This window comes from Siphateles boraxobius, unplaced genomic scaffold (assembly GCF_051911475.1).
Source record: "Siphateles boraxobius isolate OS27281-9 unplaced genomic scaffold, OSU_SipBor_1 3, whole genome shotgun sequence".
NCBI classification, from domain to species: domain Eukaryota; kingdom Metazoa; phylum Chordata; class Actinopteri; order Cypriniformes; family Leuciscidae; genus Siphateles; species Siphateles boraxobius.
This window is the reverse complement of record NW_027508919.1, coordinates 11,818,352-11,843,843: the sequence shown is the minus strand read 5'-3', so window position 1 is coordinate 11,843,843 and position 25,492 is coordinate 11,818,352. Positions and strand designations below refer to the sequence as shown.

The following is a 25,492-nucleotide window of genomic DNA, read 5'->3' as shown; positions in this document are numbered from 1 at the left end:
ATAGAGATGTTAGCTCTGTCCTAAACTTTACATAAAATCACATGTCTACTGATATGGAAAGGATTGTAACTCAAATATTGTTTAGAAAACTAGTCCGGTCCGAATAGGGCTTTATTGTGCTGTAGAGCTCTTGCAGTTTAGTGCCATGACAAAATGCACTTTACAGCAGACAACCAGTTCTCATTGAGAGGTATTAATACAATCCAACTTTGCTCTTTGTAATATATCATGAAAAAAGAAAGGGTGAGTAAAATGAGCAGACATTTGAGAGGCATATAAATAAACAGACCCAACAGGCTGAAGCTAATGAGTTATGAAGGTGTGAAAATTTGTGACTGACTGAAAAGAAAAAGACACAATCCGGTCAGTGATCATGTCATTGAAATTGTATATGTAATCTGACTCAAATCAAATAACCATCAAGCAAACTCTTCAGTTGAAAATTCATCAGAATAATCTATTGAAAGAAGAAGAATTGGCAATTTTTACAGTGTGCGTTTATTTTCATCACAACTATAAAGACGATGGAGGGTATGAAGAAATAATCAGTGGATAAAAAGACTGTTGAGAAGCTGGATGGGTGGAAAAGGAAGAATCAACAGCTGTTTTGACATTTTCACAAGTCAAAATGGCGAACACGCCAATTACAGACTATGGAGCCGTGTTTCTGACAGGAGTGCTGACAGCTTCTCGTTGCTATGCTAATGCTCTTTTTATGCACAAGAACTTTGTAACTTGTGTTTGGAATACATGCACATATAATATTGCAGAGTTATGGCACACATAAACATTGCAGACGGATTTATGCATGAAAATCTGTGCATATAAACATGGCTATTAATAAACATAGTAGCATATATAAATGTAATATATACACAACACTCGCACACAGTGATGGGAAATCGTGCTGCACGCACAGAAAGGGTTCAGGAGGACAGACATTTGTTGTTAACGTTGCCCCACACCTTTTATTAATAAATTAGCTTCGCTACTGAATCACTACATTATGTTACTTAGCAACAAAGTGGTAACATCACTGTTTTTGAAGTAATAAAACGTAGCTTTATTGTTAGTAGAGACACTGCACAGATGGAGGTTCTCAGGTTCACAGATTTCTCTCTCTCTCTCACAACAATATATTTAAATACATGTTATAATTCAATCAAATAAATGTAACCTTACCGTACAACTTTATCTCTGTGTCCGATAAAAGTGGGCAGAATGCTACAAGTGTAACAAGTTCTAGCTAGCGAAAATAACCTTTTTTTAACCCTTTCAGTCAATTTGTGTTCTGCAAACATCAATGACAGCCATAACTTGTCAGTCTTGGCAAGTAACCATGGTATAAGCTTGGTAATTTATTATGGCTAGGTGTCGATTTTAATGCACGACGTGGAGGCAAAGAAACCACCCAACACATATAATCTACCAATTACTCGATTACCAAAATAATAAATAAATAGTGACAGGCCACCATTACACATTAAAATCTTGTAATGCACCCCTAGCAATGAATTATCCCTTTATATATATATATAGGGGTGTAACGGTTCACAAAATTCAGTTCGTTTTCAATACAACAAAAAGCCTTTTTTTTTTTTAAATCAAGGAAATTTATATTTATTAAAACTAAAATCCTAAAGTATGATATTTTTTATTTTGAACAATGGAGCTATATTTGATCCATCTTCTGGGGTGTCTTCTTAGCAGCATATAAAACAAAAATTATTCAAATGCTTTCTTTACTGGATCTCTTATCGCAGTGTATTAACCCTGTGGTAGAAACAGTGTCGCTTGATAAAGATCGGCTCGCGCTGCACTGACATTGGTCCAAAATTGGTCTGTGAAGCACAAATAAGTTGCGCAGTATTGACAGTAATAGAGATCACTTATTTGACAAAGGATCCATGATAAAAACTGCCCTGAATACAAAAGTCCTCAGATTCTCATACTGTCTTCAGATCAGTTACACATCTGCCTAATGAACAGTGGCTGTCTGTCACCATGCAGAGAGCTGAGCTCTAGAGGCCTTTAATAAGGTTAAGGAGGGGTGGTAACATATGTAGGATTCTGATGAGATTAGTCTGTGCGGTGTAAAACAGATGACAGCACAAACACTGGGCCTCATATCAAATGAACTAGGTCTCTGTGTTGTGTAAGACTGCCTGAGATTAAACTAACTACTGCAGACAGAGGCAATTAGAGAGAACTCATTTAAGAACTTCAAGACAGTTCATGTAGTTTTTTTGTCCACTCTGGCTGTAAACTCACATCTGAAAATTGGGAACGGTTTACTGAGTAGTAAAGATATTGAGTGCGAGAGGAGGCAAGTGTGATTAATCTGCGGAATTACAGATACACTGTTAAACGGGTAGGCAGATTGGTTCCGCTGTGACAGTCTAACATCTTCTGTCATGTGTGGAAGGAATACGTAAAAGGTTATATAGGGCTGGCTCAGTCATCAAGCTAAATTCAGGGAATAAGTTCTCAGAAAAGGACATTTCAGCCTGTATTACAGATATTTACATATACAATCTCTCAGTCACTGAAAATGTTCCACTTCACAGCAGCTCTCATATATCATCGCATCTGCACATATTCAGACTTGGAGCATGACCAACGACTGGTGTCACACCAGCATTGACATTAGTGAATGCAACTTGCCAAATTTAAAGGGGTGATTCACTACTGGAAAAATGTGTTTTCAGTCAAACTTGGCTGCCTATGTGGTAGAAGGTGATTTTTGAAAATCGGTTCTACCTGTTATCTTCCCTTTTGCCAAATAGATAGGAACACTTCGACACCCATAATGCACTAGGCATGTTGCAGTCCAAGGCCACTCTCAGTCTGCTTCTATTGGATAGGCTTGACCAGAGCAAACTTTTAGTCATATTGGCGTCGACTTGTATTGTTCCCGGGTGCAAGAATTTAAAGAGAAAACGTTTAGCGAGAGTGAGTTACTTTTGGTTTCCAGTGAAGGTTCCAGTACATTGTAGGCAGTGGCTGAAGGCTGCAAAAAATATGTGAATATGGAGTAAACGCTGCGATGGACAAATTGAAAAACCTCTGTATTTGTAGTCAACATTTGAAACGGGATGTCTACGAACACAGGCCAAACAATAATTTAAAAAATGAATACATATTTAAATGAATACATTATTATCTAACTGTGTGATTTGTATATTTACATTTCTGAAATACATAACTTGGACACTGTCACCTCTGACAACAGATCACTCTAAATTGTAATTTAGACAAAAGCGCTATACAAATAAATGTGAATTGAATTGAATAACTGCCATGGTGCTTTAATGGTTTTTAGAAAATGGCCCAATGAGATCTTAGAGCAGCTGCAGGCCTTGTCCACACGGACACAGGTATTTTTATAACCATGACTTATAAAAGTTTTAAAACCATGACTTTTTTTACCATGACTTTTTTGGCCGTTCGTCCACACGGAAACGCAGTATCAGGGACCTCATTTATAAAACTGTGCGTAGGATCCTTACTAAAAGTGTACGTGCGCCAGAAAGCTAAAAATGGTCAGACTTATAAAACCGTGTGTACGCCAGAACCTGCGCAGAATTCACTTTATAATTCCCAGTTAGCGGAAGATTGTGCGCACATGTGTCTCATCCCCGAAACAACCATATATGGAGCTTACAAAGGCTAGTTTTACTATGCATATCCTCATATGCATATCATTTGCATATGATTATTCATCCACGTGATAACATGTTTAACGGTACAAGACATTAGGAAAATATGAAATGCGGCTGTGCTGTCACATTAGTTACATTAATAAAAATTAGTAGCCTATCCTTGCCCTGTTTTTGAATAAATAAATCAAATAGTATAAAATACATTTCGGAAAAAGTTTTCCTTAATCTTTTCCACTGGCCAAAGAGTATTTTTAATTGATTTATGTTTTTAATGGAAACAGATAGACCTTGTTGTGCATTATTTGCACGAAACCATTTTCTCAGACAATCTGCTATTATCATGATAAGCAATTATCTCTTTAGTTAAAACATTAAAACACAGCATGCAAGAGGAAAAGTGTTCGAAAGCATTGCATCCACAACAAATATTTCTATTTATTGAATATAAAAAATGTTGTAACTTCTCAGTAATGATTTCATGTAATTTAAGTGTTTAACTACATTAATCAGAATGGTATATTTAATCTAAATCTTTACAACAGAAGTAAAACAAAGTTTAAATCATTGTTTTATTTATATAAACTGTTATTGTGAACATGAACTGTATTTATGATTAGGACTTATAGTGAAGATTCACACAAATATAATGAAGAGGTTTTAGATGCGTTATGCTATGCGTCAGTTTCACTAAACAGCCAAACGCGCTCGCTGGCACGGACATTTAAGAAGGGATGATGTTTGCTTCATGTCATAGGATTGGTGAGTGAAATTATATTTGTATTATCTTTCTGTATGTATAATTTTCTTTAGATTTTCTGTCTAAAAGTGACCAAAAAGACATTTAACTTCAGCTCACCATCGGTGTCGCCAAACTGGTCCATCTCCTAAATGTTCGTACGCATGGGTCAGAGTTTGCGTGCAGGTGCGCAAATTTTCCCGTCAAGTTTGTTTTTATAAATCACAAATTGTGCGTCGTAAGTGGCGTACGCCTCTTTCAGGGCCTGTTTTGTGCGTACTCAATGGTTATAAATGAGGCCCCAGGTCACTGGAACGGAACATTTTGGAAAACCCCTGCCAGGGTGAGGATTTTCAGCAACGCCGGTTGCAGTGTTGTTGTGTAGACGGTAAAACCGGGGGTTTTGCCTTGAGACGTCAGAGTGTGTGCCGTTATCTGCTGTGTTTGCCGTCAGATTGTGCGCCGCTGGCATGCTCTTGACAGTGCTTGATAGCGTGTTTTTGCATTTTCATGTTGACAGAGATTTTTTTTAAACCGAGCATGTGTGGATGGGATTTTTTTTTTAAACACAGGAGGAAAAACTCCGGTTATAAAAATACCCGTGTCCGCGTGGACAAGGCCGCAGATGGGAACTAAAAACTAGCTAACTAACAGCAATAGCAAAAATGAAAAATTATAATTTACTCATCCTCATGTCTTTACAAACTTATATGATCTTCTTTGATCTGTGTAACATAAGGTGAATCTTTGAATATTAAAATATTCCTGGCCACTGGGGCTGTCAAGCTTTCAAATGATATTCTTCAAAAATGGTTGCTTTTTTAATGGCAGAAATAAGTCCGTTGTACAGAAGTCATACGGTTTTGGAACAACATGAGTTTGAGTAAATAACAGAACTTACATTTTTTGGTGAAAATACAAACAATAACAAACACATTTTAAGTTCTTAGTAAAGTTTATCAATGGAAAAAGTTGTCAATGGAAAAAATATGAATCAGGCTGCCTTTGTTCAAGAAATGTATTATTAACAGCATTAAGAGCTGAAAAGTGCCCTCCATTTCCATTTAGTCAATTTCACCAAGTGTAATCCAGCACCACAGATGCAATGTATGATCTTTTTGACAAGCAAGCACCAAAGTTACCTTTATACTCGGAGCATAAGACAGCACTTTTGACTAAGCTTGTCTTGTTTCTAGGCGACAACAAAGCTGCAAACACAGATTGTGTTTGTATGAACATCCTCTCATATCAGCCCACGTTCCACTCTCTGCTAATTTTATCAAAGCAAATGTGCATGTGCTGTTTAAACCTAATTAATAGAGATTTATACATGGACAATAAAAACACAACTCCTTGGCCTCCATGCATGGAAAAATCAGCTTAATACTCCGCTATTCTTAAGAGCCACTGATCTGTAAAGCAACAATTATTGGTCCAGTAAATCACAAATTTAACAATCCTTAATTATGACAGCAGCTAATCAAGACTATTGTAGGAAGTTAGTGCTGATGCTACATGGTATGTTTACAGTGCAGGAAAGTTCAGCATGTGACACAGCAACAATGTTGTGAGCTAGAAGTCTACAGACACTTGAATAGATACAGACTGCTGATGGATATATGTTCACACACAGCTCACCTAAATGCACACACGCCAAAGTCACAGCTGTCGCTGCCAATAATAAGGAGAGCTGAGACAGATCGGACTATGGTTCATTTGAAATCTGGGAATCTCATTAAAAGTGAGAGAAAAGGCTTTTGACAGCCTTCTGTGTGACATCTCACCCTCTCCTGCTCGTCCACGTGGGCTGCACTGTCAGCCGTGTCACTTCCTGTTTGCAGAATGAGTCACTGAGATTCTATGTGATGGGAGTCAGGTTGACAGCTTGTTGTTAAATTTAAAAAGACGGCCATAAATTATTAAACCCCCAAGAATTTTTTTGTATAGTCCACCCACACACACTACAGTAGTAATGGAGGTTCTAGTCTTGCTGAAATGCTTCCTAAATTATTTTGAGTCAGTTGGAGTGGAAAGAATAAAAATCAATGGTGATCAGATATGACCAGATTCGTTTGTGAACACACACGTCACTTCATATGCATGGTCCTCACAAACACAAACAGCATTACAAAGAAAAATGAATGGGTTTTAGTTTTAGAACACATAGATACAATAGAAATCAATAAAATGCATCATCTGCCTTTGTTTAATATTGATATTATCATATGATCACATATGATCCATTGCAGTGTTATTTTAGCAGCCTATTATTGAGATACTCTTCTAGTTTTATATATTTAGTTTCTATTTTTGTATTTTCCATTCTCATTTTAATTTCCATTTCTGTAATTTTTTTATTGGTTACTATTTTGTGAAAACAAATTTTGTACAACTGGCAACTAGCAGAATTTGTTTTCTTACATATTTTTTTTCACGGTAAGCTTTCGATCTCAGATAAATGCAGTTCTTTTGAACTTTCTATTAAAAAAACTCTATTTCATAAAAAAAAATACACAACAGTTTTTTACATTAATAACAATAATAAATGGTTCTTGAGAAGCAAATCAGCATATAAGCATTATTTTCTGAAGGATCATGCGACACTAAAGACTTAAGTAATGACGGTGAAAATTTTGCTTTACCATCACAGGAATAAATTATTCATTTTAAATTGTAAAACTAGTTCACAATATTACTGTTTTTGCCATATTTTGGATCAAATAAATGCAGCCTTGGGGAGCAGAAGAGACTTCTTTTAAAAATCCTACTGATCTAAAACTTTTGAACGTTAGTGTAAATCTGAGACCAACAGCAGCAGGCAAAACCGTGTTTGAGAATAAGATAGAGACAGCATTAATAAAAAAGTGAGCCAGAGAGAGACAGAGACAGCAACATCTTTCTCACCTCTGTCACGAAAGCATTTGAAAGTGCCAATCACTTGAGTCACGTGGCATGAAAATAAAGAGCCACGGGGCAGACGTGGCCTCGTCTGGACTCTGTGGGGGGTTGATATATCACAACAGTTTCGTTTCTATTATCCAAACTGAATAGTCAGAGCAGCCGGGTTCAGGTCCTCATCAGCCTCATTTTGCTTAAGGAGGAACCGAATGAAGCAGGTCTGAAGCTTGTATTCCACAGTCGTAATTGGCCTGTGCCAAGAACACTGCGCATCGGCACAGTCTAGTCTCGCTGTCTGCTCTCACAGTACAACTCATTTCTGAATTATTGTTGGCTTTTCAAAGTGAGAACAGAAGCAAAATAAAGCATGAAAATAATGTTGCAATGCATACATACATTTTATCAAATGTCTCTTTAGAACCAGTCTGTGTCTATTCCCCAAGCATAATTCAAATAGCCCTAATGAGGCTGAGGATTTTTTCTATGAGTTTATATCTTAAGTCGCAAATATCTAAATTGCTTTATTCTGTGGCAAAAACAAGCTTTCATAATGCCCAAGGAAATGAAAGATTAAATACTCCGCTTCAGAGGTCGAAAGGGGCCACATTTAACAGAAGCAAAGTGCTGCAAGTTTCAGCCTTTTGCATCTGTTGTGGTTTTGATTAAATATATATCTATTCTCTGTGAACACCAACATGGTTTCAAAAACAAACTGGTGAACACAAAAAAAGGCTTTTTGTGAAGCCGAATTTTTTTATTTTTTTATTCATATAGTCTACCCACCTAAACTCCAGTAGAAATGGAGGTTCTAGCAGAGCTGAAATGCATTTGTAATCATGTACAGTTGAAAGAGGAAAATCAATGTATATGTGACCCTGGATCACAAAACCAGTCACAAGTAGCACAGGTATATTTGTGGCAATAGCCAACAATACGGGTCAAAATTATAAATTTTTCTTTTATGCCAAAAATCATTAGGATATTAAGTAAAGATCATGTTCCATGAAGATGTTTTGTAAACTTCCTACCGTAACTATATAAAACATTTATTTTTGTGAGTGAATGCAGCACAATCACGAACATAAATGGACAACTTTAAAAGTGATTTTCTCAATGTTTCGATTTTTTTTGCACCCTCAGATTCCAGATTTTCAAATAGTTATATCTCTGACAAATATTGTCCTATCCTAACAAACCATACATCAATCGAACGTTTATTAATTCAGCTTTCAGAGAATTTATGAATCTCACTTTCAAAAAATTTACACACGTGACTGGTTTTGTGGTCCAGGGTCAAATATGTGTATATATTTTAAATACTAGTGTTTTAAAAAACAACAAAAAAAAATGTTTTGTTTAAGCTACAGAACAAAAAAAAAATATATATATATATTTTGGTTCCATAAATCAAGAAACTTTCAAAACCATGTCTTTAACTAATGCCTGGTTTAAAACTTTAAAAAAGTCAGCTTTGATGGATTAGCTCTTGTGATAAATAATGTTGTCATTTGAATGGTATTGCATTGGCAGAACAATTAAATGGGTCATCTCAAAAAGTCATCTTTAGAAAAAAAAATTACAAAACTGTTCAAAAGATTTTTTTGTTTTTGAAAAAGTCATGAAAGCTCAAAAGGCTGCATTTATTTGTTAAAAATACAGTAATTAGTGAAATATTATTAAATACTAAATTAAATATCAAGTTAAATTAACTGGTTTTAATATTCCTGCGATAGTAAAGCTGATTTTTTAGCAGCCATTACTCCCGTGTTCATTGTCACATGATTCTTCAGAAATCATTCTAGTATTTGGTGCTTAATAAACATTTACAACAATATTGAAAACTGTTGTGATGCTTAATATTTCTGTAGAAAAAGTGATGCATTTTTTTTAGGATTCTTATTGAATAGAAAATTAAGAAGAACAGAATTTAAATCATAATGCATCCTTGATGAATAGAAGTATTAAATTCTTAATTTCAAAAAAAAAAAAATCGTATTTATCCCAAACCTTTGAACAGTAGTGTACATTCAAAAATAGGCATGTTAGGGGCCACAAAATAAAGCAATAATGGGTCAAATGATGTGGGTAACTGTTGAGTAAAGAGTAAATAAATGAACACATAACACAACATAATATACTCGATTATACAGATGCTAAAATAGTACAAAGTGTGCATATAGAGTTCTTGGCAACAGCTACGAGTCCAGAGAAGGTGGGTGCTGATGTGGGCAGTGTAAACTTATTCTAAGGAATGGTGGCCTTTCGGATACACAGCGGGGGCGGAATCAAATGAGAGAGTGACGCTTGCATGACATTTTAGCACAGCGAGTCAATCAACTAGTATGAGGATCTAATACAAAAATACAACTTTTATTACTTTGCATGTCTGTCCAATGAACAATAGCATCATTTCAGAGAGAGACTGAATGCAGTGTTATTTTTCATGGTGGACTGCAATGACATTAGAGACTTGAGAAATCAAATATTTTTATATCAGAGTGAAACGGTAGGCTAGACTAAAGAATGTTGTCATCGACAAACATAAAACATATATAAACACACTGTTTGTTGAAACCTGGAAAAAAATGGATGAAATCTGTCGTTCTTTTATCAACACCTTCGCATGAACAAACACAAGACATTGAACAAATAGCTTACATCTGAAGTATAAAACACATATTCTCTCTCGGATCTATTGACAACCAAGGTAAAAGTGAACCAGGGTTGTACAAAACAAAAACAAATAAATCAAAAGTCAAATGCCTATAAAGATATCCCATACATCTAAAACTTTGGGGTCAGTAATTTTTTGTATGCTTTAATTTGATCAAAAGTGACAGCAAAGACATTTATAATGCTACTAAAGATTTTAATTTTAAATAAATGCTTTTACTTTGAACTTTCTAAGAAATGTTTAGTCATGTGTGCCGGAACACTATTCTGGATTGTTCCAGCTCAATTTAACCCCTAGTTATGATATGAGTGTCTTGAAATTTCCCACCGTCTACATGGACTCGGAGGGAATCGGAGCTAATTAGCATTAGATTGCATTTTCTTCAGCACTGTACATCATGCGACTTGTGCTGACTTTAATTGCTATCCTTTGGGTTTTCTATTTATCTCTGTCTCTCTTCTGCATTTAATGAGAATGACCATATTTTGATTCACACACTGTAGTGAATATAAAATTCAGAGTATACACTCATTTCAAATGGGGGTTGGGGGATGCATGGAGCATTTCAAAATATTTCAAATGTAAGTTGACATCTTCCCTTCAGCACTTTTAACACTACAAAATGACAGATTTGTATGCTACGCTATGTGCACTGGGTTTACATTACATATGGGATTGCATTTTAAAGCAAAACAGAACTTAGATATTAAAAACAACCGGTGTAAATTGGTCTCAAGGCTCAGGTTTTGGAGTTTGAAATGCTTGTGACATGAAAACAGGATACAGAATTATAACAAAACAGAGAAAGAAAACTTTTGTGGCCTGAGGTGAAATACAAGGTGAGAATTGACGGGTAGTAAATAAAGAACTGAAAGATACATGTTCTTGCATTCTCATCTTCATTTCTTCCATTGAAACAAGAGAGAGGTAGAAGCTGCCAGTTGTACCCTAAAAAAGTGACAGTGTGATATATTGTGACTGTGCTGGAGGACATTTTAATTACCCGCTGTAACCTTTATGTCCCTAAGATACATCTAATCCAGCCTTGAACAAAGCTTCATTTGGAATTCTCTTGTTAGAGTAAATGAAAAAGATAGTTAATTTGAATATGAGGTTTGGAGAGGGTGGAAATGAGAAAGCAAGAGATATAAGTGTAGAAAACTTTTGAAGTAGCAAAGCTTTCCCCGCCTGAGGGCAGCTTGCATGTTGCCCCTCCTGAGCAGGGGTTGGTGTGAATGACTTTGAAGATCACAGCGATGCCACAACAGTCAGTGTGTGCCTCACCAGTTACGATGGAAGAGAAGAGCACTATCTCTCTCTTCTTCTTTCGTCTCCTTTCATTCTGTCCCTACCATCAGACTCACTCTCTGCATTGCTTGCAGGTCCCTTGCCCTCGACAGGGCAGGACTGTCAGCTACATTCTCTCTCATAACTTCTTTTCTTGCCTCATACAGAGAACCACACGGCCTGCTCAATACTTCAGCTCAGGCAAACCCCTGGGACAGCAGAGGTTCAGTTCAGTGCCTTACAGAAAATCTGTACATTCTGCCATTATTGATCTCGGACACACTCGGTCTCTCTCGCGCGATCTCAGACACACTCGGTCTCTCGCGCGCGATCTCAGACACACTCGGCTCTCTCGCGCGCGATCTCAGACACACTCGGCTCTCTCGCGCGCGATCTCAGACACACTCGGCTCTCTCGCGCGCGATCTCAGACACACTCGGCTCTCTCGCGCGCGATCTCAGACACACTCGGCTCTCTCGCGCGCGATCTCAGACACACTCGGCTCTCTCGCTCGCGATCTCAGACACACTCGGCTCTCTCGCGCGCGATCTCAGACACACTCGGCTCTCTTGCGCGATCTCAGACACACTCGGCTCTCTCGCGCGCGATCTCAGACACACTCGGCACACTCGGCACACTCGGCACACTCGGCACACTCGGCACACTCGGCACACTCGCGCGATCTACGACACACTCGGCTCTCTCGCGCGATCTAAGACACACTCGGCTCTCTCGCGCGATCTAAGACACACTCGGCTCTCTCGCGCGATCTCAGACACACTCGGCTCTCTCGCGCGATCTCAGACACACTCGGCTCTCTCGCGCGATCTCAGACACACTCGGCTCTCTCGCGCGATCTCAGGCACACTCGGCTCTCTCGCGCGATCTCAGACACACTCGGCTCTCTCGCGCGATCTCAGACACACTCGGCTCTCTCGCGCGATCTCAGACACACTCGCCTCTCTCGCGCGATCTCAGACACACTCGGCTTTCTCACGCGATCTCAGACACACTTGGCTCTCTCGCGCGATCTCAGACACACTTGGCTCTCTCGCGCGATCTCAGACACACTCGGCCTCTCTCGCGCGATCTCAGACACACTCGGCCTCTCTCGCGCGATCTCGGACACACTCGGTCTGTCTCGCGCGATCTCGGACACACTCGGTCTGTCTCGCGCGATCTCGGACACACTCGGTCTGTCTCGCGCAATCTAGGACAGACTCGGTCTCTCGCGCTCGCAGAATTCGCTTCGCTTTTGTCCAGTCCGGCGCAGACCAGACCAGTCCAGATCTGCTCCGCTCCACGCTCAACTTTTTTTAAATTTATACTCAAATATCTCTGCAAATTATTGACTGGCATAATAATCGTGCGACACAATGAATCAATAATGAAATTCGTTGCCAACTATTTTAATAATCGATTTTAATCAATTTTATCGATTCGTTGTTGCAGCCCTAGTTTAATATAATGAAAATGATTGAGGATTGAGGCTGTCAAGCTACAAGTTGGCAAAAATACACTATAGAAGTGATCGATATACCTCTGCACTCTACTCCAAGACTCCTGAAGTTGCAAAATTTATGTAAGGAACAGACCCAATTTTCAGCCTTTACTGAAAATCCACACTAACTCTCCTTTGAGTAATCATGTTAATAAGTGAAGTAGCAATATCTGATTCATAAACGAACCAGTCAGAGCTGCATTGCCCAAAATCTCTGTAAATTTAACAACTTAACAACATAATTTCTAATATTGAATAGGCCCCACTATTTTAGATGGATAAAGTGCAAATTACGAAGTGCCTATTCTTTGCTTCTTTTTTATTAGACCACAAGGATACCACAATTACTGCAGGAAGTGTTTGCATGATTGCAGGAGAGCTGCATGTGATAAAAAGGCAGAAGGCAGAATACATTCATGTTTGTCAAGGGATTCCACATCTCCCAGCTCCAATCCCCTGGCGTGTCTCCTAGAGCTTTATGATTCAATACACTGATCGCATGTCAGTATTCCTAAAAAAAACCCCTGTGCAGTAGAACTGGTTCCTCAAGGGTAAACACATTCTTTTATCTATCATTGGGCCTGAGGCTGACCTGTCCAAAAGAACATTGTTTACATGAACCGCTCTATCTTGGATAAGTCCTCAGTGGTAGTGCCCAGAAGTGGGCTTGCTTTGAGCAGTGGCGCTGGATTTTAGATACAGTGTATGTGGGTCTCAGGTGGGGACGGTTGACGGTTGAATGCTGCATGGCACCATTCAGGGAAGCCATCACACAACAGCACGATGGGAATTATTTATGGCCCTGAGGACGATGGCAAATACTGGAGCTTGCCCTCTGGGTGCGGTGTGACAGCCTGCTAAATCACCATCTTACTGCAGCCTCTAACGCTAGAGTTAGCGACACACCATCCACCGTACAGTGAATTACCACCCTATAGAGAAAATACCATGATGAATACATTCATTAGAATGCTATTCCTGATAAAAAAAACCTGAGGCCATGCATAGACCTCTCGCAAATAACAGGAAATGGTCCACATTTCAGTCGAGCCTGTCAATGCGAAAAGATCACTAGGTTAAAAAAAAAATAATCACCATGAGACTGTATTAACTTGTTTGTTCAATTTCCACAAACCACATAAGTTCTTCAGCCACCCATCAGCGTTTGTGATGGTGAAATGGTAGAGCTCTATGTACTTTATATGCCAGCATTCAGGTGTGGAACATTATCCCTCATGGGGGGGGGCACTCAATTTTGCAGCCTTCCATCTGCTGACAGTGCAAAGTGGGAAATGGTGAGGATATTTGCCTAATATAACAGCACTTCAATTTACTGTACATGCAATTTTTCATCTGTGTGGCTCTCCTGCTCAATCGCGCATTATCCCATGTCAAGAAAAGCCACACATGGTGGGCAGGCTCTTATTTATGAGTATTTGTGTTAATAATGTGCATAAGGCATGTGACATTAGAGAGGTCCCTCTCCACTAGAGTAGCACTCTGTGAATTATTAATCTCTCCTTTAGCATGGGCTATTTATTGCTGCTACATTCCAGCTAGCAGCTATGCGACCAGTAATTAATTCCGGTTCCTGCAAACATCCTGGTTCTTTGATAAGTTAGCAAGATTAAGTTATGTGAAGTCATCTGATATGTCAACAATATGCAGGCTATATTTTTCAAATCGCAGATATATGATGGGTCTTAAAATATTCAACCTCACTCAAGAGTATCCTCTGAATATTCAGCTGTTCCTGAAACAAATCAGCAAAAAATAATTAAGGGGTTCAATCAAGCAAATAATTACATTGATTGATTCATATGGGAGCACACTGACACTTCAGACTCATGGAAGAAATAAAAGGATGCTTGGGAACAAGCTAATGAAAAGACAAGGTGCTCAGCCAAAAAGGAAGAAAAAAAAATGTCCACACATGGAGAGGCCACGTTTAATGGCTCCTAACCCCTGGCGGGAATCTAAACTAAGCCAAAATATGGCTTGGTCTGCACTCAGTCTCAGCATTTTGTGGAGAGGATTAATTCTATCGTAATTAAAGGTTTTGTTGTGGCTTCTCTTGAAGCAGTAGTGGCAGCACTTTCTCTTTCTGAGTGGGATAAATTAGCCTGAGGCTCAGATGTTTAGTCTCAGGCCGCATCCACACGAAGCCAGAGCTTTCCATATCCGATCTTTTTTTCCCTCGTTCTTAAAAAAAAATTCCGTAAACATGGCGCCGTCTCAAGAAATATCTGCGTACACACGAAACCACTGAAATCGACTGAAACCGCTGTAGTATACATGCCAGACGAGTATGAGGCGCTGTATTTCTGACACAGATACACTAAAAACAGATAAGAAGACTTGCACATAAACCTTGTGCGCTGTATACAATAATATTAGGAACAGTGGCTTCTTTTTTTTTCATTCTTTTTAACCAAGAACTTTATTGAACAATATGAAAAACAATAAATGGCCTGGTACAAAATAGGAATGAGTCACGATATTCAATTAGATAGCAGACGCATAAAGCTGGCCACAAAGAACCGGCAAATAGCCTAATCATTATGAATGTGTCAAATTAAGCAAGGAGACATTTTAATTATTTATTAATATACTAGTGTTTTCTGTGACGATGCTGACTCGCCACCTTCGCAGTATTGTGAACGTGCCTATATAGATAAATGCACACTTCATACGGATTATAAGAGAGTTGTCTGTTTCTTTTAGTTTTGAATTGTTTTGTTAAAAAGTAGACATTTCAAGCTTAGATATATTTCTGAGTTTCTGTTCATTTATGAGACAAGCTCCAGTTCACGTGCAATGCAAGTTATATTGCGTCGGCGCCTCCGTGTCCTGATGGCTATTGTCTGCTATATTTGCTTCTTATTTATTAAATCCAGGCAATTGGTTGATGAAACATTGATTAAAATTAAGATACAATTTATACAAAACGAAATTCACAAAATGATGTCTCGATATTGCGCATCTTATGATTAGGCTACTCACGCTGTTCACTTTTCATATAATCAACATATATGAAATGGAAAAAATAACATATTATTTAAACATAAATATGAAACTAACTGTTCTTTAATGGCTACAACATGTAGGCCTACAGTAGGCTACAGAGAAATTTAATGTCGGAGCGAACGCCGTGTTACCGGTGAGCATGAGGGGCAGAGATGCGTTTTTTGAATAATAATCAAATAATTCCCAGCGATCGTCGAATATTATTTTTGCTTGAAATGCCCATCCCTACAAAATACGAAATGTCTTAATCAGACAAAATGCCTACAAGCATCATAGCATAAGAAATAAATATGAACAAATAAAGAAGTAAAATAAAGAAATAAAATAAAAATAAATTAAAGTAGGCCTAAATAATAAATAAAGAAATAAAAGAGGCTCAGTAGCTTCTGAAGCATGAACTCAAGCAAGTAGTCGCAGTTGTTGTTGCTGTTTTATTTAAGATTTAGACCCTACTGATTTAGCGCGTCTGACTAGTCAACACGTGGGGTGATGACATCATCGTTTCACAAAACATACGGATTGGCCGTACACACGAAGACGCAGGGGTGTCGTTTTCAAATTTATCCACCCTGGGACCCGGTTTTAAAAAATAGCGGTTTCAGTCTCCCAAAACGCTGGATCCGTCTGGACGAAACGCCGATCCGATAAAAAATTTGTACGTATACAGCTAAACGCGTCTCCGAGTGGACAAGGCCTCAGACTCTACAACCCTTAGCTGTGACCAACAGTACCATTGAAAAGCCCAGTGTGGTACAAAGAAATCTCTTTAAAGAAATATATACAACCACATGTATTAAGTTTCCACCTTATTGTAATATCGAGAACAATGGGCAAAGTACAGTAAATAAAGATATGATAAAAAAGATCAATCACTGTACAAAAAAATTTGACGTCAGAATGCTGCGAATGACCAGTAAGAATAAAATATTGCAGATTTCTCTTTAAAATAAATACAGACCTGTGCAAGTTATAGGCAATCAGACAAATCTGTAGTGTAGTAGTGTACAGTACTGTAGAGTAGTGTAGAGTAGTGTAATCTGTAAATAAATATAACTGTCCTGTAGCTAGGTACAGCTTCAAAATGTATTTTATGTTATATATTTTGCTTTAATGTGTCAGTTGGAATTAAGTCAATAGGAACAAATTTCCAAACAAGCCTACAGCACTGAAAAGTACTGTATATATGCACATCATATAATATAATATTTATTCGTATATGCACTGTGTAGCCAGTGCTCGTTACACCTGTTCACAAATAGAATTCCAATACAAATGCAATTGTCTAGAAATTATAGTGTCGTTTACAATTGTAAAACAATTTCATTATTTTGACTCAGTCAGCTCTGAATGACTCATTCCATTTGTTGTCACAGTGCTTTGGTTATACCGCAGTCCTAGAGGTTTAGCTGTGGATTATAGCAGTCTAAAGAGATATTGTAGCTAATTAATGTGACACAGAGGACTTGATTTCCTTTTGCAAGTTAACTCTGTCACAGCACCAGAGCAGCAGTCAATAAAGTAGCTCCATTTGTACATTTGTAAAGTCAGCTTTCCAATGCTGTAACACCTTTCTGACTTGTTACTAGATGGTCAAAGACTTTCATTGAAATCTAAATTAGGTTTACATCATCTGTAGAATCATCAGGATAGCCAGATTGGAAAATTGAGTAAAGAGACCAAGTTATGGATGCATGAAATTATATCCAAACACTCAAGTGTTTGACAGACATGAACACGAGTCTCCTTGTAATTACGTTATAATTAGGCTGCATACTGATCAGGAGTCAGTGTTTCCCCTACCATTGTTTTGGGGGGGCGCCCCGCCCCCCCAAAACGACCCCCCGCCCCCCCTAAAATGCTGACGAAATCCAGTCATAAAAAAGGAATTTAGTGTATAACACGGAATTTGTAAATTTGAGGAAAAAATAGAAAGCAGTTCAGTACACTTGAAATCAAATCGCGATGTAGACTAGTGTGTGTGAATATTAAAACACAAAGACTATTTAAATACGAATCCTGCATGTTCTGTGTGAATGAATGGTGCCGCCGACGCGCAGTTTCATTTACCACACACACACACACACACACACACACACACACACTGAAGCACGTGTGACGCTTGCGCTATTTTTTGGCCTATATGAAGACACAAACGCATGAACTTCCTCTCAAGGCTCTAGATCCACTCTGAAAGTCACTTCGTAATAGGGTTGGGAACCGAGAACCGGTTCTTATGCAGAACCGGTAGTGTTTTTGGTTCTGATGCGATGTGTGGACGAAGTGCTGGGAGCTTATCCTTTAATAGTGAGGTCTCACCACATAAATATTAAAATTGTAATGAATGCACTGTCCCTCGCGCTATTCGTATAACAAGTTAAAAAAAATTGCGTCAGATATCAACGCAGAGAGAGAGAATAAGACAGTAGAGCTGCACCATTAATCTTTAAACGATCTCGATTCAAACACCCACGCGATCTTATTCCTAAATGACAAAAACTTCACACCGGGACATTCAAATCTGTTTGCGCTGTCGCTGACATGAAACATCTAACGTTAGCTTTACTTTCTGTCTTTTCAACAACACAGTATCGATATTTCTGTGTTAAAAATATTTAAATGATCACAGAAGTACTGAGATAAAAGTTTATAGTTCGAGAATAAACACTGATGTTAAAACAGTTAATCACCTTTTGAAAGTCGCTTCAAATAACGAAAATTCGCTTCAGAATTTACAAAATGTATATAATGAGCGATTACATCATGAATGCCTTTTTTCAAAACGTGTTTTTGTCTTATCCTGAATCACTACGGTAAGGCTGTAATAAGCGTTTAGACTCAGACTACTTTACACTGGTCGGTTCGGCACTGCTGCGGAGTAGCCCAGTGCCTGCGTGACTCACTCGCGTCATTGACATAAACATAGAGAAGTAGCTCCGGCTACAATGTTCTTCCGCAAGACGCATGCATTTCTGTTTATTAACTGCTAGAGCACTTTAATCCAGTAAGGAAACAAGTGAAGTTTCACAGAAATCAATCATTCAAACCGATTTAAAAAATATTATGTTTCACCTGTCTGGATCTTACATGTGTGTTCAAGCATATTCTACCCCTTCTGAGAGGGTATTCCACTGCTGGATATACAATAAGATATAGGAGAGGTCCCAAATTATCCTTGAGAATGCAACATATTTTATTTTCCTTCAGAAAAAAATATTGCTAAATAATATGTTGCATTTGTTGACATTGCCAGTCTGTTAAACTCATTTGACAAGTAGGGCCTATCAGAAATAAAACACAAAAAGGATTGTGTATTTTCCCCGTACTACTATTTGTATTAGTTTTAATAATTTTTATTGAATGGGAACCGGAACCGGAATCGTTTGGCGGAACCGGAATCGGAACCGAAAAATTTCTTACGATTCCCAACCATAGACAGTATGTTCCCAACCCTACTTCGTGATCATTTAACCGCTTCATTTGAGAACAACTATCATCATGACATAAACACACAGAAACTCAAAAGGTCTTCACGGCAACCCGTCAAAATAAAAGTTCGGTTTAACTTGACAGAAATATATTACTGTTGTACATTAGAATTTAGATATGTCCCAATGTAATAATACACTAACACTAATCCAAATAAATTATCATCAAAACTGAAATTTTTAAGGAATAATCCATGTTTTAATTTTAACAGTAAAGCTCATTGTGCAGCAAGTTATTTGACAAAAAGTTTATTTAATTTCACATGATTAAAATTGATGATAAATGATACAATTTTTGTTTTATGTCTTCATTTTATTACCAGAAAAAACACAACACAGAATTAGTGTTAGTGTGAATTAGCGCAGAATTAATTAGTGTGACATTTTTTTTCATATATTTTAAAAAAAAGTATTGTTTAATGATTCATAATACATGATTTCAATTAATTAGACATGCTTTTTGATTGCAAAAAAATTACACCACGTATCCGTAACACGCCCGCTCCGCAACACTAGCAGTACACCCCCCCCCCTAAAAAAGAATCCTAGGGGAAACACTGGGAGTCATACCATCACTTTTATCAAGTCAAATTTGACCAGTAAAGATTAACCAGTAAAGATTAACTCCATTGTTTTTATTTATTTTTTACTATGTGAATGCACAATTTGGATGTCATAAGGAAAAAAAGGCTAATGAATCTGTGTAAATCTGCCATCAAAAAATGACGGCAAATGTCAGGCAAGAAATGGAGCACGCATCTGTCTTCAACCAAGAAAATGTCATGTCCTGTTAATCTTATCTGAATGCCTGCCCACTGATGTGCATTTAATTGCACACATCCAGTGCATCCAGTCTGACTTTTGCTTGATTTCACAATGACATACACAGACACACATAAAACAGCGTGATTTTCTGAGAAAATGCTTCCACTTTAGATATCTAAAGAAAGCAGTACAAATACAACTTAACAGAAATGAACCAACTCATGCCTTTATATAGACAAACACAGGAAATTCATGTCAACAGAACTCGTAAAATCTTATTGTAAACAAAAACAAATCCACCCCCAACTAAAATACAAGACAAAAGCTTATCAGTGTCAGATTAAGCAAAAGTATCGTGAACCCCATGCTGACACAGGTAGGAAAAAAATTCTAGCATCTCCAAGTCTGCAGGCTACCACCTTATGTCTCTGTACGTCAGAGACACGCACACACAGCCACATATGGGCAGCAGTGACGCCACATTAGCTCAGCTTCAAGATTCTACACTACAGGAACAGAAACATTTACAGAGAACTTCTTAAATAAAAAGAATGAGGATGAGAAAGAGGTGGGGGATGAGAGTAGAGCTGATGAGTGAAAGGAGAAGAAAGAGGGCATGTTTGATTAACACATACTTGTTTTGACAATCATTAAAGTAATGAATGACTAGAAAAAAATTGACATTTATACAATAGAGTGTGCTCTGATGTGCTCATAAATGCCCCATCATTGTCATCAACATCATTATCATGAATAATGACATTCATTTTTGGGTGAACATTCCATTTAATTTAATTTGCTGTCATTAAGCTGTTTTATGTGTATATCAGAATTATATCAATTACATTCATCATGGTCTCTATATATCATACTGCAACAATGGCAGCTGAGTAAAAATTCACAATAAAATCCTCAGATTTTCACAAATCTCAGCATCCCTGCATATGCATTATTTTATTACTGTAATGTTGAAACAGACAGACTACAAATAAATTGATTAAAAAGCTGAAATATACAGCAAAATATTAGAGATAGCCTACATCAATTAAAATTGTGCGCAATATTGATAAACAGATAATTGCTTTTGAATTATGGCTGATATTAAAATGATATACTATTTTATATAAATGAAACAAAATAAAACAGTAAAAATGAAAATCATCATTTTAAATGCTACAACTTAATTTAGGCATCACAACATTATAATGTGCAACATGAAAATGGATGTTACTTAATTTTGAGATTTGCACATATAACAATGTATTATTGACGTTTTAAATATTAACTTTAAGTGAGCATTAATCACAGCAAAGATAAACCTAAATAGGGTAAATAAGCATGTACAATTAAATATCCAATATCGGCTGATATCATCATCAACCACAACAACAACAACAGAAAAATCCAATAATGGCTGATAACAATCATGTAAATAGCCTACCTAAAAAACATATTGTGCAACAAAAACTTTATTCTATAACAACAGGGGTTTCCAATGATATTCCAAATAACTGAGAGTGACAGAGAGAAAGAGTGCAAGAAGGAGAGAAACAGAGCACACATTCAGTCAACGGTGAGATGTACAGTTCCACTGAGTGCACTGCAGACTAGGGATCCTAACGATTAATTGACGATCGATTAAGCAAGGTCATGCTCGTGCTGCTCAACCGCGAAACACGTAACGCACCTTGATGAATAAAAGCGAGTTGTTTTTTAAAAATGTAAGTTTTAATATTGTGTTTATTTTGTGTAAGCCTACATCTGATTTATCTCGTAGGATGCATTTGGTTAAGAATTTAAGTTAATTCTTACGTTTCGTAAGTTAAACCCGCTAGCAAAGGGCTTCAAATAACCGGTGTTTATTCAGCACTTCAGCTTGCGCAGCTCAAAAACCAATGTACAACTGATAATAACAATAATTAGGACTGTCATATTACATAACATTATGAGAACACTATTGTAATAAATCATTGTGAATTCATTGGCTTTAGTTGCAGTGTTGCAGCGCATTGCTCCAGGAAGAGCACATTCACAACAGGAGTTACACATTCTGACTAGGCTTTTTTATTATTATTTATATCGCCATTGGCCAACACGATTTTCTGTTTGGACGATGTGTTGGAAGTGGGGCATTTATTTTGACAGCGCACCAGACTTTTATTTTGATGATGTGAGAACAGCAGCTCACAAAGCGCTCCCGTTCTCCGTCTTCATTAGTTATGGTCTTTGTTTAACAGTTTTGTCTGATATGTAACTAGAAATTTAGTTTGCTTTTATATTAATAGTAACAGAAAGTCAAACACTATCATTCTTTCTCATTTACCATGGGCATAGTGCTGCATGATTAATCATACCGCAATCGCAATGTCAAGCCTATGCGATTATATGATGCAAAATGCAATTTTATATGAAATAAACAAATTAGGGCTGTTAATTAAATTAACGCAGCATCTGTTATTTTTTGTCATCCTTTGGCTGGTGTTACATGATCCCGCTCTTCGTGCAAATGCTTTTAAACCATTCATGCGTGACAAGTCAAAAGAGAGCGCTCTGCCTGTGACTGTCCTCACTCACAGAAATACGCGCGGCAGTATCATGCGCAAGCACAAACTGCGCGCCAGAGAATACAGTTCTCTTTCGCGCTTGAACGAACAATAACACACACAATTATACCAAAATGTCGTTTTGTCGAGTATCTTCATAACATAAGAGCAGTCCTATGATGGACGTAAAGAGTTATGAGAGAATGAGACGAGTGTGAGATCCGCGTCTCTGTCAGCAGAGGCTGTTCTTAAAGGGCCAGCAGCCAATAAAGCTTTCTGTCAGTAAAGTTAATCAAAGAACAAAGGGAACAGAGAAAATTACTCACTGCTCGTGACTAAAGAACTTTTGTAGCTTTAATAAGGATTAGTCTATATATAATTTATAATTTATGCAGCGCAGACTTTATTCTTTATTATAACTTTATTACATTTCTGTTTATGTCCTACCTGTTAGACAGGAAGGGCACGGGTAAATATGACATTTATTATGGGTTTTTGTAAAGATTGTTTGAATTAGTACAGACTGTACCAACCATTCAACTCTGAAACATTATAAAAACTAAGGCAATGCAAATAAAAAAAGAAACTAGACGAAGTCATGGGTTGACAACAACTAGTTATAATAGTATAATTGCTCTGATTGGATGACTTTCTCAGGAGATTTTAACATAATACTTTAGGGCTATATTTAACAGGTCATCTTAAAAGTGAAATGCTTTTAGCGAGACAAAGCACAAACATATTTGGGAGAAATATTTTTTTTTTCATAGAAACATCTATAGAAATATTTTCCATTATATTTTTTTTAATTATGATTAATTATATTTATAATATTTAATTATATTATTAAATTAAAAGCTGTTATATTTTTTGAAGCCTAATAAATGTTTTAAAAAATTGATAGCTTTCAATTGTAATGACGGAATCACTGTATTGTTGGATGGATATAATTTATGTTTAAAATGGGGGGGGGGGGGGGGGTATCATTTTTATTGATCATTATAGGTGTTATCAATCATTTAGTAGTTGTTGCTAGTTTGAGTTGAGAAATACACATTTCAGAATTATCACTAATTTGTGTGTGCATTTTGCTTTAGAACCAAGCAAGTTGACTCATGAAACCATTTGTTTATTATATTGTTATAGTAATCGCAATATTGACCTCAATAATCGCAAAATGACAATTTCCCCAAATCGTGCAGTCCTACATCGGCATTCAGCAAATATGCATTTAATAGTACATGAATAATCATGTACTAATACCTGAATTAATAATTACTTTACTATGAACTAATGATGAGTTAAGACATGTACTAATGAGGAACTAACCTTAACTACGACATGAGTCATTTGAATTCCTGCATGAATATACCATCTTAACTACACATTAGTACATGCTTGTTAATTAATGCATTAATTAACATTTCAGGGTAAACTAAATCAAACATGCTCTAGATCAGAAGAAAGATGTACTAAAAGGGCACAATGTAAAATTGTTCATAAATTTGACACCAGCAACTGTCACAAACATCAGTGAATGACATTAGATGTCTTGCAATGTTTACAGTTATTTAATCTCATTCTGTTTTAAGTGATTCCACTGCTGCCATCAAGAGTGAAATACCTACACTAACATATTCATTAACAGATGCAATTTGCTAAATTAAAATCAGTATTAGCACAGATGATGGTTATTTATGTGGTTATTTTATGGATTGGTTTACCGTCTTTATATCATAATGCAGTTGGATGTTGGTCAGTTAGGGTTCTCTTCTTTTGGGTCACATAATGTGTCCATTTTCTAGAGCAAGTTTGATTTAGTTTACCTCGAAATGTTAATTAATGCATTAATTAACAAGCATGTACTAATGTGTAGTTAACATGGTATATTCATGCAGGAATTCATATGACTCATGTCATAGTTAAGGTTAGTTCCTCATTAGTACATGTCTTAACTCATCATTAGTTCATAGTAAAGTAATTATTAATTCAGGTATTAGTACATGATTATTCATGTGCTATTATTGTAAAGTGTTACCAAACAAATCTTTGAATATCCTACCCTACCTTGCAGACTTAGTCGAATCTAGCTGTCAGATATTCTGAAGTGCGCATTTTTAGCCTGCGTGAACGCGTTACTCTCTGCGTGATGGTCAGTCCATGTGAATTTAATGCTTACAGAAGAGTCCAGCTTCACTTAAGACGCATGATCAACAAACTATAAACCCTTGATTTCAAACTATGCTGCTATGATATCAGCATCAGCCATCAATAAAAAAAACTATATCGGTCAAGCTCTATTTTTCTTCCTATATTTCATGCATCACGAACAGTAAGCTTGCTGTACCTGTTACAGTTTTTGCTCTGCAGCCGCATCTACAGTATTTCATAATATTTCCACAGAAATTACATTTTGGGAAAAGATCGCAGTGCAGTTTGTGTGCAAGTCCGAAATAGGCCAAAATAAAACTAAAAACCAGCCATAAATCGGAACCAGGCGGTTTTGGCTCCAAACACATGACCGGCAAACAGCCAGTTCCGATTTATGGCCGGTCGACCGGTACATCTCTAAAAGTAATTATGCAAATCAGGTAACAGAGCAAATGCACATAAAAATCAGCACAGCAATTTGCACAGCAAAATTCCTTATTCAATTTTACGCTAGGTATTTCAGTGCAAAATATGGCCTTCAAACCAGCCACGCAGCTGCCCTGAACATGCAAAATACTAGGGCTGCAACAAATTATCGATAAAATCGATTATGAAAATCGTTGTCAACGAATGTCATTATCGATTAGTTGGTTTGCTCATGTCACGGGGAGTGTTTACTGATGATGCCACTTTCATGACAACACAGTCACACGCGAAATGGCAGAGATTAGCCTACATATCAATCGGCGGCAGAAAAAAGTGA

General features: G+C 37.2%; 1 protein-coding gene and 1 long non-coding RNA gene across 4 annotated transcripts in view; one reads left to right on the top strand and one right to left on the bottom strand.

The window, feature by feature from the left end:
- drp2 (dystrophin related protein 2) overlaps positions 1-25,492 on the bottom strand; it is a 206,761-nt gene that overhangs the window by 94,943 nt on the left and 86,326 nt on the right. The gene's annotated exons all lie outside the window — the stretch shown is intronic.
- LOC143757112 (uncharacterized) lies at positions 14,827-16,560 on the top strand. The gene is made up of 2 exons (XR_013210407.1): positions 14,827-14,899; positions 16,478-16,560. It is a non-coding gene; the product is annotated as an uncharacterized LOC143757112 (long non-coding RNA).